Source organism: Protopterus annectens, chromosome 8.part0 (genome assembly GCF_019279795.1).
Source record: "Protopterus annectens isolate FY-2018-M chromosome 8.part0, PAN1.0, whole genome shotgun sequence".
Lineage (NCBI taxonomy): Eukaryota > Metazoa > Chordata > Ceratodontiformes > Protopteridae > Protopterus > Protopterus annectens.
This window is the reverse complement of record NC_056741.1, coordinates 1,868,430,484-1,868,450,812: the sequence shown is the minus strand read 5'-3', so window position 1 is coordinate 1,868,450,812 and position 20,329 is coordinate 1,868,430,484.

Below are 20,329 nucleotides of genomic sequence, written 5' to 3'. Positions count from 1 at the left end.
AGAAAAAAAAAAAAGTCAATGACCTAAAGTTAGGAAGGTGACACAGCCAGGGAGAAGGTATGCAGTTTATAACTTTCTTATTTCAAAAATTGCCAAAGTACACACATAGGATTATTGGAGGGAAAAAATGAGAAAAATGTGGCAAAGTCTACAAAATCTGTAGTGTAGGGCAGAGAAAATTATAAATAAAATACGTAAGGCATGAGGCTGGTTAGATGATTTACACCAGGAATTTATTGTTTTAAAGTTTATAGTCAGAATCAATGGTTTAGGCTGAGAGGAGGGTGGTAAGATGGAAGAAGGTTCATCGAGACCCAAAGCTACAGAGTGGGAAGAGCCAAGAAAAAGTCCAAAAAAATCAGTGACCTAAATTTTGAAAGGTGCTACAGCAAGGGAGGAGGGCTGCAGTTTAGAACCGTCTTATTACAACAATTGCAGAGGTATACATATGGGATTATTAGTGAGGAAAAATGACAAAAGAGGTGGAAAAGTCAACAGAATCTGTAGTTAGGGCAAAGAAAATTAAAACTACAATATGTCACACATGGGGCTGGTTAGAGGATTTACTGCAGGTCTTTTTTTTTTAATTTTACAGACACTATCAATGGGTGTCTGCTGCCACCTAGTGGCAAGAGGAGGTTGGTACACTGGAAGAAGAAGGTTCATCGAGACTCAAACCTACACAGTGGGATGAGCCAAGAAAAAGTACAGAAAAACAATTAGTGACCTGAAGTTGGAAAGGTGCTACAGCCAGGGAGAAGGTATACAGTTTAGAAATTTCTTATTTAGAAAATTGCAAAGGTATACATATGGGATTGTTGGATGGAATAAATAAGAAAGAGGTGGAAAAGTGTACAGAATCTGTAGTGTGAGGGAGAAAAATTATAAATTCAATATGTAATCCATGGCGCTGATTAGGGAATTTACTGCAGGTCTCTTTTGCTTTAAACTTTACACTCACAATCAATGGGTGTGTGCTGCCACCTAGTGGGGAAAGGAGGGTGGTACACTGGAAGAAGAAGGTTTGTCAAGACTCAAATCTACAGAGCAGGAAGAGCCATTTAAAAGTGTAGAAAAACAATCAGTGACCTGAAGTTGGAAAGATGCTACAATCAGGGAGAAGTTATGCAGTTTAGAAATTTCTTTTTTTAAAAATTGGCAAAGTATACATATGGGAATATTCGAGGGGGAAAAAATGAGAAAGAGGCAAAAAAGTCCACAGTATCTGTAGTGTAGCACAGAGAAAATTATAAAAAAAACAATACGTAAGGCATGGGGCTGGTTAGAGGATTTACTGCAGGTTTTTTTTAAACTTTATCAAAATCAATGGGTGTATGCTGTCACCTAGAGGCGAGTGGATGGTGGTACACCGGACGATGAAGGTTCATTGAGACTCGAATCTACAGAGCTGAAGAGCCAAGAAAAAGTCCAAAAAAACAATGAGTGACCTGAAGTTGGAAAGGTGCTACAGCTAGGGAGAAGGTATGCAGTTTAGCACTTTCTTATTGCAAAAATTGCAAAGACATACATATGGGACTATTGCATGGAAAAAATGAAAAAGAGGTGAAAAGGTCCACAGAATATGTAGTGTAGGGCAGAACGAGTTATAAATACAAATACGTAAGGCATGAGGTTGGTTAGGGTATTTACTGCAAATCTTTTCTGTTTTAAACTTTGTAGTCACATTGAATGGGTGTATGCTGCCACCTGGTGGTGAAGGTCAATGGTACACTGGAAGAAGTTTTGTTGAGATACTTATCTAGAGAGCGGGAAGAGCCAAGAAAAAATCTAGAAAACAAATCAGTGAGCTGAAGTTGGAAAGGTGCTACAGAAAGGGAAAAGATATGCAGTTTACAGCTTTCTAATTTTAAAAATTACAAAGGTATAGATATATCTAAGGCAAGAGGCTGGTTAGTGGATTTACTGCAGGTCTTTTTTTTTAAACTTTACAGTCACAAACAGTAAGTGTATGCTGCCACAGAGGCCAGGGGAGGGTGGTACACTGGAAAAAAAAGGTTCTTCGAGACTCAAATTTACAGAGTTTGAGGAGCCAAGAAAAAGTCCAGAAAAACAATCAGTGAACTGAAGTTGGAAAGGTGCAACAGCTAGGGAAGAGATAGGCAGTTTAGAATTTTCTTATTTTAAAAATTGGAAAGCTATAGATATAGGATTATTGGAAGAAAAAAACAAGAAAGAGCTGGAAAAGTCCGCTGAACTTATAGTGTAAGACACAGAGAATTATAAATACAATACGTAAGGCATGAGGCTGGTTACAGGATTTAGTGCAGGTCTTTTTTGTTTTAAACTTTACAGTCACAATCAGTGTGTGCATGCTGCCACCTAGTGGTGAGGGGAGGGTGGCACACTGGAAAAAGAAGGTTCAGCAAGACTCGAATCTACAGTGTAGAAAGAGCCAATAAAAAGTCCATAAAAACAATCAGTGACCTGAAGTTGGAAAGGTGCTATAGCCATGGAGAAGGTATGCAGTCTTGAACTTTCTTATTTCAAAAATTGACAAAGTATACCTCTGGTATTATTCAAGGGAAACATGAGAAATAGGAGGAATAGTCTGTAGAATCTGTAGTGTAGGGCAGCGATAAAATTATAAATAAAAAACGCCAGACATGAGCCTGGATAGAGGATTTACTGGAGGATTTTTTTTTGTTTTAAACTTTACAGTCATAATCAATGTTGTATGATGACACCTAGTGGCGTGAGGAGGGTGGTACACTGGAAGAAGAAGGTTTATCCAGAAGCGAATCTTCAGAGCTGGAAGAGCCAAGAAAAAGTAGAGAAAAACAATCAATGACCTGAAGTTGGAAAGGTGCTATAGCCAGGGAGAAGGTATGCAGTTTAGAACTTTATTATTTCAAAAATTGCATAGGTTTACATATGGGATTATTGGAGGGGGGAAATTAGAAAAAGATGGAAAAGTCCACGGAATCTGCAGTGTAGTGCAGAGAGATTCATAAATAGATTGTGTAAGGCATGAGGCTGGTTAAAAGATTTACTGCAGGTCTTTTTTGATTTAAACTTTACAGTTACAGTCAGTGGGTGTATGTAGCCACCTAGTGGTGAGAGGAGGGTGGTACACTGGAAGAACAATGTTCATCGAGACTTGAAACTACAGAGCTCGAAGAGCCAAGAAAAAGTACAGAAAAAGAACCAGTGACCTGAAGTTGGAAAAGTGCTATAGCCAAGGAGACGATATGCAGTTTAGAACTTTATGATTTCAGAAACTGAAAAGGTATACATATGTGATTATAGGAGGTAAAAAATGAGAAAGATCTGGAAAAGTCACAGAATATGTAGTGTAGGGCAGAGAGAATTATAAATGTAATACATAAGGTATGAGACTGGTTACAGGATCTACTGCAGGTCTTTTTTGTTTTAAACATTACAGTCACAATGAATGGGTGTATGACTCCATCTAATGGAGACAGGATGGTTGTACACTTGAAGAAAAAGGTTTGCTGAAACTTGAATCTGCAGAGTAGGAAAAGTAAAAAAAAAGTTTAGAAAAACAATCAGTAACCTGAAGTTGGTGAGGTGCTACAGCCAGGGAAAAGATATACAATTAAGAACTTTCTCATTTAAAAAATCGCCAAGGTATACATATGTGATTGTTGAGGGAAAATATGAGAAAGAGGTGAAAAAGACTGCAGAATCTGTACTGTAGGACAGAGAGAATTATAAATACAATACGTAAGGCATGAGGCTATTTTGAGGCTTTACTGCAGGTCTTTTTTGTTTTAAACTTTACTGTCACAATCAGCAGGAGCATGCTGCCACCTACTAGCAAGAGGAGGGTAGTACACTGGAACAAGAAGGTTTATCCAGAAGCAAATCTTCAGAGCTGGAAGAGCAAAAGAAAAAGTAGAGAAAAACAATCAGTGACCTGAAGTTGGAAAGGTGCTATAGCCAGGGAGAAGGTATACAGTTTAAAACTTTATTATTTCAAAAATTGCATAGGTTTGCATATGGGATTATTGGAGGGGGAAAATTAGAAAGAGATGGAAAAGTCTGCAGAATCTGCAGTGTTGTGCAGAGAGAATCATAAATAGATTATGTAAGGCATGAGGCTAGTTTAAAGATTAACTGCAGGTCTTTTTTGATTTAAACTTTGCAGTCACACTCAGTGTGTGTATGTTGCCACCTAGTGGTGAGAGGACGGTGGTACACTGGAAAAAGAAGGTTCTTCAAGACTCGAGTCTACAGAGTGGAAAGAGCAGAGAAAAAGTCCAGAAAAACAATCATTGACCTGAAGTTGGAAAGGTGCTATAGCCAGGGAGAAGGTATGCAGCTTAGAACTTTCTTATTTCAAAAACTGCAATGGTAAACATATGGGATAACTGGAGGGAAAAAAGAGATGTGGCAAAGTCCACAGAATCTGTATTGTAGGGCAGAAAAAAATTACAAATAAAATACGTAAGGCATGAGGCTGGTTAGAGGATTTACACCAGATATTTATTGTTTGAATGTTTACCGTCAGAATCAATTTAGACTGCCACCCAGTGGTGAGAGGAGGGTGGTACAATGGACGAAGAAGGTTCATTGAGACCAGAATCTACAGAGCGGGAAGAGCCAAGTAAAAGTCCCAAAAAAATCAGTGACCTGAATTTGGAAAGGTGCTGCAGGATGGGAGTTGGGCTGCTGTTTAGAACTGTCTTAATACAAAAATTGCAAAGGAATACATGTGGGATAATTGGAGAGGAAAAAATGAAAAAAGGTGGAAAAGTCAACAGAATCTGTAGTGTAGGGCAAGGAAAATTAAAAATACAATACTTCAGGCATGGGGCTGGTTAGAGGATTTACTGCAGGTCTTTTTTGTTTTAAATTTTACAGTCACACTCAATGGGTGTATGCTGCCACATAGTGGTGAGAGGAGGGTGGTGCACTGGAAGAAGAAGGTTCATCAAGACTCAAACCTACAGAGTGGTAAGAGCCAAGAAAAAGTACCGAAAAACAATCAGTGACCTGAAGTTGGAAAGCTGCTACAGTCAGGGAGAAGGTATGCAGTTTAGAACTTTCTCATTTCAAAAAATTGGTAAAGTATACATATGGGATTATTCGAGGGAAAAAAATGAGAAAGAGGTAAAAAAGTCCACAGTATCTATAGTGAAGGGCAGAAAGAATTATAAAAACAATACATAAACCATGGGGCTGGTTAGAGGATTTGCTGCAGGTCTTTTTTGTTTTAAAGTTTATAGTCAAAATCAATGGGTGTATGCTGTCACCTACAGGTGAGTGGAGAGAGGTACACTTTAAGAAGAAGGTTCATTGAGATTCAAATCTACAGAGCGGAAAGAGACAAGAAAAAGTCCAGAAAAACAATCAGTGACCTGAAGTTGGAAAGGTGCTACAGCCAGGGAGAAAGTATGCAGTTTAGCACTTTCTTATTTTAAAAATTGCAAGGTATACATATGGGACTATAGGACAGAAAAAATGCTAAGAGGTGGAAAGTTCCACAAAATATGTAGTGTAGGGCAGATGTAATTATAAATACAATACATAAGGCATGAGGCTGATTAGAGTATTTACTGCAAATCTTTTCTCTTTTAAACTTTGTAGTCACATTGAATGGGTGTATGCTGCCACCCAGTGGAGAGAGGTGGGTGGTACAATGGAAAGAGAAGTTTCATCAAGATATGAATCTACAAAGCGGGAAGAGCCAAGAAAAAATACAGAAAACCAATCAGTGACCTGAAGTTGGAAAGGTCCTACAGGCAGGGAAAAGATATGCAGTTTACAACTTTCTAATTTTAAAAATTGCAAAGGTATAGATATGGGATTATTGGAGAGAAAAGATGAGAAAGAGGTGGAAAAGTCTGCATAATCTGTAGTGTAGGGCAGAGATAATTAGAAATACAATATATAAGGCATGAGGCTGGTTAGAGGATTTACAGCAGGTCTTTTTGTTTTAAACTATACAGTCATGATCAATGGATTTGTGCTGCCACCTAGTGTTGATAGGAGGGTGGTACACTGGAACAACAAGGTTCATTGAGACTCGAAACTACAGAGGTGGAAGTGCCAAGAAAAAGTACAGAAAAAGAACCAGTGACCTGAAGTTGAAAAGGTGCTACAGCCAGGTAGAAGGTATGCAGTTTAGAACTTTCTTATTTCAGAAACTGCAAAGGTATACATATGGCATTATTGGAGGGAAAAAATGAGAAAAATCAGGAAAAGTCACAGAATATGTAGTGTAGGGCAGAGAGAATTATAAATGTAATACATAAGGCATGAGACTGGTTATAGGATCTACTGCAGGTCTCTTTTGTTTTTAAACAAAAAATGAGAAAGAGGTAAAAAAGTCCACAGTATCTGTAGCGTAGGGTAGAGAGAATTACTACAACACCTGTCCTTAACTATTTCCCTTTACTTCTACCTAAGTGAACTTTTCTCTGAGTGTCCCTATGCTCATGGGGACCTCTGTAGCCTATAAATTGTGTTTTGTGCTACACCAAATCAATTTATTTAACTTATAGCCTAGAAATTGTGACTTGAGCTATACCACTCAATTTATTTAGCTCATTATCTTCACTTATGTAGTGAAATTGTGCTAATCTATCCACTAAACTGTTTTTTTTTCTTTTGTTTTATGCGTGCTCGTTTGGTGGGCCCTTTCAGATTCTAGCACTGCCGCCCGTGCAGCTGAAAGCCAATATTAGGCTTTGGTCTTTTATAGATATAAATGTAAACCTCTTTGATAATCTCCCTTAAAACCGGGTCTTTCCCTACGTGTGAGACATCAGTCTCTGAAGCGTGTTTTAGGGGTTTGACCTACACTAATACTTTTTTTTCCTAGTGTACTAGTACTGCTATTTACCTGGTATTAGTGGATCACTTGTATATTACATACTCCATTGTTTATTTGTGTTTGCTCACACTGAGGGCCTAAATAGCCTACAGTACTGACTTTGTGTAGCGAATAGTCAGCATTAAGCACTGATTGCCTCTGAAAGCTGACTCTAAGCTTGGCGTATGGCAAAACTGACTCAAACTATGCAATTGTATTCACTCCCAATCTACAGAACCTTTTCTGAGGGTACTAGCTAATATATGGGTCCCAACAGCCTGTAAAAGGCTTTTGCATAATCACAAAATACTACTTTTCTTTTACCCTGATGCTCGACTCTTCCCCAAAGACCATCCCAGTGCTGAGGAAGTGTTAGCACTGCAGTTGGAAAATTATGTTTACATGATGTACTACTACTGTAGTTTGAGCATTGCATCTGTAGATACATGTTACATGGCTTACTTATTACTGACGTTAAATATTTAATCATGTCCAATTGCTTTATTTAATTTAATACTACTTTCAATTTGCTTTATTAAAATTAGTGCTTTATTTGATTTAGTACTACTTTCAAGTTGCTTTATTTAATTTAGAGCTACTTTCAAAAGGGCACTGTACTATAGAGTAATAGATTGTTGTCAACAAGTGTTCTAATTGACATATTTGTTATATACCAATACTAATTTTGTGAATGCTTAGCCAATTCTCTACGGAATTTTGTGTTCTCAAGAAATGTAATTTACTATTATGGATGTGTCGCTGATTCACTATGTAATATATGAGTAAGCTTACCTTGCTATGTGGAATCCACTGTTTCTCATCCCTACCTTCTCTCTCTTGCCTCCTCAAGTTACCTGCCCATCTTGTGCTACCTGCACTAATCTCTAGGAGAATAAAGTACTCCAACTTATCGGAGGTCCACCTCACTGAATAATCCACCCTACAATACCTCTCCAAAGGACACCAGCAAAGTATGTTTGTGGAATAATTCCTGCCAGAGAGACTTCCTACTATTGTACCTATACCACAGGTTAGAGAAAGTACTGAGCTAGGAGAGCCAGCAGCCTCTACCCCCCCCACTGTACCTTTTACTTTCTTTTCCCATCCCCTCTTTAAACTCCCTTTGTCCAGCAACCTTCTCTTGTTTTGCTCTTTAACTCCCTCTCTTACCAGCTGTGCAACTACCTGATCCGTCCACTAGGGGACTCCTCACCCCCAGCTTTTCCAGCTTTCTTGTCACTTATGCCCAGAACTTACACTATTTTCTCCTGCTGCTCCTTAACTACCTTTTAGTCCTTGCAATTCACCCTCTACTTCTACTGTCCACACTCACCTCTTCTAGGATAGTTCCTCACTACCTTCTCCCACATGTATCTTGTCTAACTTCTCCTCTGGAGTCAGTCTTGCTGATTGTTTTTTACAATTGCAACTGAAGCTTTTTTAACCCACTCCGTTCGCTCTGTGGGCTCACTCCACTCCTCTCCCTACCCCAATTCCCACCCACCCCGAGGGTCCTACCTTTATACTTACTTAACCACACCTCTTCCTCTTCCAATCTATTCTAGTAATTACTAGCCACACCTCTTCCTTCAACTACTACTCTCATAACACTCCACCACATTTCATCTTCTCTTATATCTAAATTAATAACACTCCCTTCCACCTTACCATATCCTTCACATTTCTCCAACCACACCCATTACATAGATCCAATAAGAAATTTGCACAATGTATAAACCTCATACCCCACTACTTATCCTACCTCTATCCATACTACTACTACTTCTTCTACTAATCTTTGCCTACATACTTACTTCCTATGAATATCCACTACATCTAGACCATACCTTTCCCAACAAAGAAACCAATCCTTCATCCATTCCACTCCTCCTTAACCATGCTAACATAACAACTTCACCTAAATACCTGCTTGCAAAGTATCATAGAATACAACATCTGAAATATTACACCCTCAATCTCAGGAAAAATCTACTTCTATACAACAAATTCCCTAACCCAAGCTACATAGATGTACTACTCCATATAAAAGAAGGAGATATCCACCCTAACCCAGGCCCAACAAATACTCCTAGTACTCTCCACAGCCAAAATCCCTACCCAATCAATCCACATAGTAAAACATCTAACTCCCTCCATGCAGCCCATCTTAATATATGCAGCATAAACAACAAAATATCTCAACTACAAGCTCTAATAGAACTATACTCCTTTGATATCCTCTGCTTATCAGAAACACGGTTAAAACCTTCTACCAAAGACAATGAATTCCTTCCACCTGGATATAACATACTAAGACTCAACAGAGTAGCCAATAAAGGTGGAGGGGTAGCTATTCTATTTAAATCAGGACTACAGCTTATCAGCCACAACTGTAAAATACCTCTTGATTCAAATGCTGAAATTTTCATATCCAAACTTCAAATTAACAATGCCAAATCCATCTATATAATCTGTATGTATCTTCCACCCGGTAATAACATTTCCACCATGGAAAATATTCTTTGCTGCCTTTCCCAATATTTGCCTCAAGAAACCATAATCCTAGGAGATATAAACATGGGCTGGAGCTGCTATTGCAGCAGCCTCCCAACAACCCAAATCAACCTACATGGTTTTACTCAAACTATTACATCCCCTACCAGGATCAATAAAACAAACCAGAAAGTTAGCATATTAGACTGGATTCTCATAAACTATCACCCTCTCATCTATGATTCAGGAACCCTCCCTGATGATATAAGAGACCACTCACTTACCTATATTATCAGACACAAAACCCATACTCCCAATTCTAAATCTGTCAAAAATATCAGATCCAAAAAGAACTTTAACACTGAGCTATTTGAAAATGAACTAATAGCATGCCATTGGTCTCCCTTAAAATACCTCCCTTTAGAGGAAGCCATCAAGTACATTAACTCTAAATTTCTGGCTATTCTTAACCAACATGCTCCAACCAGATTAATTAGAGTCAAAACCAACTCTGCCCCATAGCTTTCAAAAGCAACCAAAGACAAAATGTACCTTAGAAATAAACACTGGGCCAAACGGAGAATGACTAAAAACCCTGTTGACCAACAAACCTTTAGACAGTTAAGAAACAACACTAAGAAAGCTATACTATCTGATAAAAAAATTACTACCTAAAATTCCAAAAAAACTAATCAAAACAACTCTCAAAAATTCTGGACTAGCATTAACCAACTACTCCACCCAGGTCAATCCGCCACACCAAACCCACAAGACACTGACCATACTAACCCCATAAATACAGCCAATACTTTCAATACCTTCTTTACAAATACTATCCAAACACTGGCTAGTCAGCTAACACCCAATAGCTTCACAATACCCACCTATAACTCTACCTCACCCCCTCCTTTTCATTTACAACCTGTCCCAACTACTTACATCCAATCCCTCATACAAAAACTAAAACCATGCTGTCCCTCTGCAGGTCAACTACCTGCTGATTTTCTACAGCTATCAGACAAATCCATAGCTTTCCCTGTTTCCATTCTGATCAATAGGACAATTACCGAAGGTCACATACCTAGCCTATGGAAAGTCTCTCATATTATCCCTCTCCACAAAGGCGGAAACTCTAATGAGATCTCTAACTACCGTCCTATTGCCCTTCTCTCCCCTCTAGCAAAGATCATGGAGAAATGTATCCAAAGAAATAATTTTGTTCCTGTATACAATATAATTAGAGTTTATATACAGGAATGGTAGATTTTAGATATATAACAATACATATTTTATATTTATATATATATCATATAGTTTATTTGTATATATTTTTACGCTAATATATATTTTTTATGTGTGTACATATATGTATTTGTTTATATATTTACAATTTATAAAACAATAATATTTAATTAGTTAAAAATTATTAGATAAGTTGCTAGAAATATGTAAGTAGAATATTTTATTATATTGAATTAATGGTTTAGCACCATCTTGTGGCATAAATGATGAATTACTTGCAACTGAGTATAATACTCAGGCTGAATGAATGGAAGACTTTTTTGTATGAAATGTTGAAATAATTAGAGTAAACACATTTAGCGTAATTGATCTATAAATAAATGGATGAGGTCATTTATACATAAAGGAATGTAGAAACATCAGTAAAATTAGTTTTAAACTGTTTTAATTAATTAAATAATTTGAATTTTAATTGTTTTAATTGATTGGAGTATATAAGGGCTGTGCTTGTTCATGTTAGTTGTACAGTCTGAGGAAGCCCTTTTCAGGGTGAAAGCGCTTACTGAAGTGAATAAAGAACGTTCCTGAGTTTACATTTCGAGTTGGAGCTATTGTTTTTTATTCTACTGCTTGAATCTGTGACATCGTGATTATTTCATTTGTACAGGCTGCTGCGTTCCTGCACGGAGGTTGAACTGATCCATAGGCAATTACTTGACCACTTAACACAAAATAACTTACTTTCCAGCTGTCAACATGGTTTCAGACCTCCACACAGTACTACCACTGCCCTCCTTTCCTTTACAGATTATATTAACAAAAATCGTAACCTTAATAACCTATCCTCAGCACTATTCATTGACCTCTCCAAAGCATTCGGCATGGTCAATCATCAGATTCTCCTCAACATACTAGAATCACTATCATTTGATGCACCTTCTATAAAATGGTTCCAGTCCTACCTAGATAAAAGACAACTGGCAGTTAGTTGGCATAAGACTCTTTCTACCCACCAACCAGTCTCACTGGGTGTTCCTCAAGGGTCTATACTTGGACCTCTCCTCTTCTCAATATTTAATAATGACCTTCATCTAGCCATCCCCCAAGCCACATGCATACAATATGCTGATGACTCGACACTTTTATGCTCAGCCAAATCCACATCTGAACTTCTCTCTCATACCCAGAATGTATTTAACACAGTTGAGCTATGGTTTACACAACGCTGTCTTCTTCTGAACCCCCCAAAAACTAAACTCCTCCTCTTTAACCCCACCCAAAAGTCCTCTCCACTTGATTTCTCAGTTATATCCACTAATGGCACCATCATATCACCTGACACTTCTACCAAACTACTGGGAATCACCATTGATAACAACTTGAGCTTTGACATCCATATCAACAACACAATAAAAACTGTCAACAAAAAACTTGGCTCCCTCTACAGAATTAAATCATACCTTTCTCCCACAGCTAGAACATCTATAGCCCATACTCATCTAATCTCTACACTCCTTTATGCCTCAGCTATTTTTACTAACCTTTCAAAAAATAACCTCAGCAAACTGCAAACGTCCTACAATAATATTGCTGGATTTGCAACAGGTAACCCTTACAGAACCCACCACTGCTTAAATATAAAGCAGCTGGGATGCCTGGAACTACAAAACTTGATTAAATTCCATCAACTAACCATTGCCCATAAAACTCTGTATAAACCTTCCTGCACTCCTAGTCTATCTACTCTCATCACTCCATACACAAACCTGAAATCACTGCATTCTTCTCACAAAACTATTTTGTACATTTCTAAACCTAACAACCAAGCTGGCAAATCTCTCTTCTCCAACGCTGTTGGAAAACTTGGAATCTTCTCCCCAGTGACCTCCTCTTCCCTCCCTATCACTCTTCAAAAATAGACTAAAACCCTTCCTTAGAACACACTGGTTGTGCCCCTGTACTAAACCTGACTAGGCAACTATCTATCTAATTAAACTAAACTCTGCCTAGCCTTCACTACTCAGAAATTAGTACATATTTTATCCCAATAAATTCTATTTTCCTCCCAAATTTCAATATGCAGAATCTCACTTTACATTTCCTACTGAGAATTATACTTGTTTTTCTTCCTGTTACACTATGTATATACTTTTCCTGCCTCCACTCTAGACCTTAGTCTTTCTATTTATAAATGGTCTGTAACTGCAGACTGTATAGTAGAAGCATTCTGGCGCTACAAGATTTATTGTTTATCTTCACAGAATAATATGTTTAACTGGCAATATTGCCTTTTCTCTTTATATATAATTATTTCTGCTATTTAGTTATCTTTCCTATTTATTTTTGTGTTTATGTACCTGAAATCGGTTAGTTTTATATGAATTTTTTTTCTTTTAGTCTCATTTTATATATTGATTACTAAGTTTTTCATTTATCTGTATTGAGTTATCTCTCCTGGCCTCTACTGAAAATGGACATGTATCCAGTTAGACTAGCCCGGTCAACAAATGTAAAATAAATAAATAAATAAAGTGTATGTGGCCACCTAGTGGCAAGAAGAGGGAAGTACACAGGAAGAAGAAGAAGGTTCATCGAGACTCAAATTTATAGAGCGGGAAGAGTGACCTGAAGTTGGAAAGGTGTTACTGCCAGGAATAGGGTATGCAGTTTAGAACTTTCTTATTTCAAAAATCTAAAGTATCCAAATGGGCTTATTCGAGGGAAAATAATGAGAAAGACATGGAAAAGTCTACAGAATCTGTAGTGCAGGACAGAGAGAATTATAAATACAATACGTAAGGCATGAGGCTGGTTAGAGGATTTGCTGCAAGTCTTTTTTGTTTTAAACTTTGTTTTAAACTTTAGAGTCACAATCAATGGGTGTACGCTGCAACGTAGTGGTGAGAGGAGGTACAATGGAAGAAGAAGGTTCATTGAGACTCGAATCTACACAGGGAGAAGAGCCAAGAAAAAGTCCAAAAAAAATCAGTGTCTTGCAGTTGGGAAGGTCTTACAGCAAGGGTGAAGGTCTGCAGTTTAGAACTGTCTTATTACAAAAATTGCAAATGTATACATATGGGATTATTGGAAAGTAAATAATGAAAAAAAAAGGTGGAAAAGTCAACAGAATCTGTAGAGTAGGACAAGGAGAATTATAAACACAATACGTCAGGCATGAGGCTGGTTAGAAGATTTACTGCAGGTCTTTTTTGTTTTAAATTTTACAGTCAACATCAATGTGTGTATTCTGCCACCTAGTGGTCAGAGGAGGGTGGTGCACTGGAAGAAGAAGGTTCATCGAGGCTCGAACCTACAGAGCAGAAAGATCCAAGAAAACGTACAGAAAAACAATCAGTGACCTGAAATAGGAAAGATGCTACAGCCAGGGAGAAGGTATGCAGTTTAGAACTTTCGTATTTAAAAAATTGCAAAGGTATACATATGGGATTGTTGGAGGGAAAATGAGAAAGAGGTGGAAAAGTGTTCAGAATCTGTAGTGTAAGGGAGAAAAATTATAAATTCAATATGTAAGCCATGAGGCTGAATAGAGGATTTACTGCAGTTCTCTTTTGTTTTAAACTTTACAGTCTCAATCAATGGGTGCCTGCTGCCACCTAGTGGGGAAAAGAGGGTGGTACACTGGAAGAAGAAGGTTTGTTGAGACTCAAATCTAGAGAGCAGGAAGAACCAATTAAAAGTCCAGAAAAACAATCAATGAACTGAAGTTGGAAAGGTGCTACAGTCAGGGAGAAGGTATGCAGTTTAGAACTTTCGTATTTCAAAATTGTAAAAGTAGACATATGGGATTATTTGAGGGAATAAAATGAGAAACACGTAAAAATTCCACAGAATCTGCAGTGGAGGGCAGAGAAAATTATAAATACAATACGTAAGACATAAGGCTGGTTAGAGGATTTGCTGCAGGTCTCTTTTGTTTTAAACTTTACAGGCACAATCAATGGTGTATGCTGCCACCTAGTGGTGAGTGGTGGTACACTGGAAGAAGGTTTGTTGAAACTCGAATTGTCAGAGTGGGAAGAGCCAAGAAAAAGTTAAAAAAAAAATCCATGATCTGAAGTTGGAAAAGTGCTACAGCCAGGGTGAGGGTATGCAGTTTAGAACTTTCTTATTTCAAAAATTGCAAATGGATAGCTATGGGATTATTGGAGGGAAAAGGTGAGAAAAAAGTAGAAAACCCCCAGAATCTGTAGTGTAGGGCAGAAAGAATTATAAATACAATGTGTAAGACATAAGGCTGGTTAGAGGGTTTACTGCAGGTCTTTTTTGTTTTAAACTTTACAGTCAAAATCAGTGGGTGCATGCTGCCACCTAGTGTTGAGAGGAGGGTGGCACACTGGAAGAAGAAGGTTAATCAAAACTCGAATCTACAAAGCAGGAAGAACCAAGAAAATGTCCTGAAAAAAATTTGTGACCTGAAGTTGGAAAGGTGCTACAGGTATGTAAAAGATATGCAGTTTAGAACTTTCTTATTTTAAAAATTGCAAAGGCATAGATATGGGATTATTGAAGGGAAAAATGACATAGAGGTAGAAAAGTCTGTGGAATCTGTAGTGTAGGGCAGAGAGAATAATCAATACAATATGTAAGGCATGAGGCTGATGATTTACTGCAGGTCGTTTTTGTTGTAAACTTTACAGTCACAATCAGTGGGTGCATGCTGCCATCTAGTGGCAAGAGAAGGGTGGTATACTGGAAGAAGAAGGTTCATCCTTACTCGAATCTACAGAGTGGAAAGAGCCAATAAAATGTCCAAAAAAACAATCAGCGACCTGAAGTTGGAAAGGTGCTATAGCCAGGGAGAAAGTATACAGTTTAGAACTTTCATATTTTAAAAATTGCCTAAATATACTTCTGGGAATATTTGAAGGATACAAATGAGAATGAGGTGGAAAAGTCTACAGAGAATTCTAAATACAATATGAAAGGCATGAGCCTGTTTAGAGGATTTGCTGCAGGTCTTTTTTTTAATTTACAGTCACAAACAATGAGTGTATCTGCCACCTAGTGGCAAGAGCAGGGTGGTACACTGGAAGAAAAATGTTCAAAGAGATTTGAATCTACAGAGTAGTAAGACCCAAGAAAAAGTCCAGAAAAACAATCAGTGACTTGAAGTTGGAGGGGTGCTACAGCCAGGAATAAGGCATGCAGTTTAGCACTTTCTTATTTCAAAAATTGTAAAGGTATAAATATGGGACTATTGGGTGGAAAAATGAAAAGAGGTGTAAAAAGTCCACAGAATATGTAGTGTAGGCAGAGAGAATTATATTATTTAATTTGAAAGTTTATGGTATTAAAAGGGCTGTGTCGTCTTGGAGTTTACATTTCGAGTTGGAGCTATTGTTTTTTATTCTACTGCTTGAATCTGTGACATCGTGATTATTTCATTTGTACAGGCTGCTGCGTTCCTGCACGGAGGTTGAACTGATCCATAGGCAATTACTTGACCACTTAACACAAAATAACTTACTTTCCAGCTGTCAACATGGTTTCAGACCTCCACACAGTACTACCACTGCCCTCCTTTCCTTTACAGATTATATTAACAAAAATCGTAACCTTAATAACCTATCCTCAGCACTATTCATTGACCTCTCCAAAGCATTCGGCATGGTCAATCATCAGATTCTCCTCAACATACTAGAATCACTATCATTTGATGCACCTTCTATAAAATGGTTCCAGTCCTACCTAGATAAAAGACAACTGGCAGTTAGTTGGCATAAGACTCTTTCTACCCACCAACCAGTCTCACTGGGTGTTCCTCAAGGGTCTATACTTGGACCTCTCCTCTTCTCAATATTTAATAATGACCTTCATCTAGCCATCCCCCAAGCCACATGCATACAATATGCTGATATTTCGACACTTTATGCTCAGCCAAATCCACATCTGAACTTCTCTCTCATACCCAGAATGTATTTAACACAGTTGAGCTATGGTTTACACAATGCTGTCTTCTTCTGAACCCCCAAAAAACTAAACTCCTCCTCTTTAACCCCACCCAAAAGTCCTCTCCACTTGATTTCTCAGTTATATCCATTAATGGCACCATCATATCACCTGACACTTCTACCAAACTACTGGGAATCACCATTGATAACAACTTGAGCTTTGACATCCATATCAACAACACAATAAAAACTGTCAACAAAAAACTTGGCTCCCTCTACAGAATTAAATCATACCTTTCTCCCACGGCTAGAACATCTATAGCCCATACTCATCTAATCTCTACACTCCTTTATGCCTCAGCTATTTTTACTAACCTTTCAAAAAATAACCTCAGCAAACTGCAAACTTCCTACAATAATATTGCTAGATTTGCAACAGGTAACCCTTACAGAACCCACCACTGCTTAAATATAAAGCAGCTGGGATGGCTGGAACTACAAAACTTGATTAAATTCCATCAACTAACCATTGCCCATAAAACTCTGTATAAACCTTCCTGCACTCCTAGTCTATCTACTCTCATCACTCCATACACAAACCTGAAATCACTGCATTCTTCTCACAAAACTATTTTGTACATTTCTAAACCTAACAACCAAGCTGGCAAATCTCTCTTCTCCAACGCTGTTGGAAAAACTTGGAATCTTCTCCCCAGTGACCTCTCCTCTCTTCCCTCCCTATCACTCTTCAAAAATAGACTAAAACCCTTCCTTAGAACACACTGGTTGTGCCCCTGTACTAAACCTGACTAGGCAACTATCTATCTAATTAAACTAAACTCTGCCTAGCCTTCACTACTCAGAAATTAGTACATATTTTATCCCAATAAATTCTATTTTCCTCCCAAATTTCAATATGCAGAATCTCACTTTACATTTCCTACTGAGAATTATACTTGTTTTTCTTCCTGTTACACTATGTATATACTTTTCCTGCCTCCACTCTAGACCTTAGTCTTTCTATTTATAAATGGTCTATAATTGCAGACTGTATAGTAGAAGCATTCTGGCGCTACAAGATTTATTGTTTATCTTCACAGAATAATATGTTTAACTGGCAGTATTGCCTTTTCTCTTTATATATAATTATTTCTGCTATTTAGTTATCTTTTCTATTTATTTTTGTGTTTATGTACCTGAAATCGGTTAGTTTTATATGATTTTTTTTTTTCTTTTAGTCTCATTTTATATATTGATTACAAAGTTTTTCATTTATCTGTATTGGAGCTTATCTCCTCGGGCCTCTACTGAAAATGGACATGTATCCAGTTAGACTAGCCCGGTCAACAAATGTAAAATAAATAAATAAATATAGTGTATGTGGCCACCTAGTGGCAAGAAGAGGGTAGTACATAGGAAGAAGAAGAAGGTTCATCGAGACTCAAATTTACAGTGCGGGAAGAGTGACCTGAAGTTGGAAAGGTGCTACTGCCAGGAATAGGGTATGCAGTTTAGAACTTTCTTATTTCAAAAATCTAAAGTATCCAAATGGGCTTATTCGAGGGAAAATAATGAGAAAGACATGGAAAAGTCTACAGAATCTGTAGTGCAGGACAGAGAGAATTATAAATACAATACGTAAGGCATGAGGCTGGTTAGAGGATTTGCTGCAAGTCTTTTTTGTTTTAAACTTTGTTTTAAACTTTAGAGTCACAATCAATGGGTGTACGCTGCAATGTAGTGGTGAGAGGAGGTACAATGGAAGAAGAAGGTTCATTGAGACTCGAATCTACACAGGGAGAAGAGCCAAGAAAAAGTCCAAAAAAAATCAGTGTCCTGCAGTTGGGAAGGTCTTACAGCAAGGGTGAAGGTCTGCAGTTTAGAACTGTCTTATAACAAAAATTGCAAATGTATACATATGGGATTATTGGAAAGTAAATAATGAAAAAAAAAAGGTGGAAAAGTCAACAGAATCTGTAGAGTAGGACAAGGAGAATTATAAATACAATACATCAGGCATGAGGCTGGTTAGAAGATTTACTGCAGGTCCTTTTTGTTTTAAATTTTACAGTCAAAATCAATGGGTGCATGCTGCCACCTAGTGGTGAGATAAGGGTGGTACACTGAAAGAAGAAGGTTCATCGAGGCTAGAACCTGCAGAGCAGGAAGAGCCAAGAAAAGTACAGAAAAACAATCAGTGACCTGAAGTTGGAAAAATGCTACAGCCAGGGAGAAGGTATGCAGTTTAGAACTTTCTTATTTAAAAAATTGCAAAGGTATACATATGGGATTGTTGGAGGGAAAAAATGAGAAAGTGGTGGAAAAGTGTACAGAATCTGTAGTGTAGGGGAGAAAAATTATAAATTCAATTCGGAAGCCATGAGGCTGAATAGAGGATTTACTGTAGGTCTCTATTGTTTTAAACATTACACTCACAATCACTGGGTGTATGCTGCCACCTAGTGGGGAAAGTAGGGTGGTACACTGGAAGAAGAGGGTTTGTCGAGACTCAAATCTAGAAAGCAGGAAGAGCCAATTAAAAGTCCAGAAAAACAATCAATGACCTGAAGTTGGAAAGGTGCTACAATCAGAGAGAAGGTATGCAGTTTAGAACTTTCTTATTTCAAAAATTGGCAAAGTAGACATATGGGATTATTTGAGGGAATAAAATGAGAAACACGTAAAAAAATTCCACAGTATCTGCAGTGTAGGGCATAAAGAATTATAAATAGAATACGTAAGACATAAGGCTGGTTAGAGGATTTACTGCAGGTCTCTTTTGTTTTAAACTTTACAGGCACAATCAATGGTGCATGCTGCCACCTAGTCGTGAGTGGGGGTGGTACACTGGAAGAAGGTTTGTTGAGACTCGACTCTACAGAGTGGGAAGAGCCAAGAAAAAGTTAAAAAAAAAATCCATGATCTGAAGTTGGAAAAGTGCTACAGCCAGGGTGAGGGTATGCAGTTTAGAACTTTCTTATTTCAAAAATTGCAAATGGATAGCTATGGGATTATTGGAGGGAAAAGGTGAGAAAAAAGTGGAAAACCCCCAGAATCTGTAGTGTAGGGTAGAAAGAATTATAAATACAATGTGTAAGGCATAAGGCTGGTTAGAGGGTTTACTGCAGGTCTTTTTTGTTTTAAACTTTACAGTCAAAATCAGTGGGTGCATGCTGCCACCTAGTGGTGAGAGGAGGGTGGTACACTGGAAGAAGAAGGTTCATCGAGACTCAAATCTACAGAGCAGGAAGAGCCAAGAAAATGTCCAGAAAAAAATCAGTGACCTAAAGTTGGAAAGGTGCTACAGGTATGGAAAAGATATGCAGTTTAGAACTTTCTTATTTTAAACATTGCAAAGTCATAGATGTGGGATTATTGGAGGGAAAAATGACATAGAGGTAGAAAAGTCTGCATATTCTATAGTGTAGGGCAGAGAGAATAGTAAATACAATATGTAAGGCATGAAGCTGATTAGATGATTTACTGCAGGTCTTTTTTGTTAAAACTTTACAGTCACAATCAGTGGGTGCATGCTGCCATCTAGTGGCAAGAGAAGGGTGGTATACTGGACGAAGAAGGTTCATCCTTACTCGAATCTACAGAGTGGAAAGAGCCAATAAAATGTCCAAAAAAACAATCAGCGACCTGAAGTTGGAAAGGTGCTATAGCCAGGGAGAAAGTATGCAGTTTAGAACTTTCATATTTCAAAAATTGCCTAAATATACTTCTGGGAATATTTGAAGGATAAAAATGAGAATGAGGTGGAAAAATCTACAGAGAATTCTAAATACAATATGGAAGGCATGAGCCTGTTTAGAGGATTTGCTGCAGGTCTTTTTTTTAATTTACAGTCACAAACAATGAGTGTATCTGCCACCTAGTG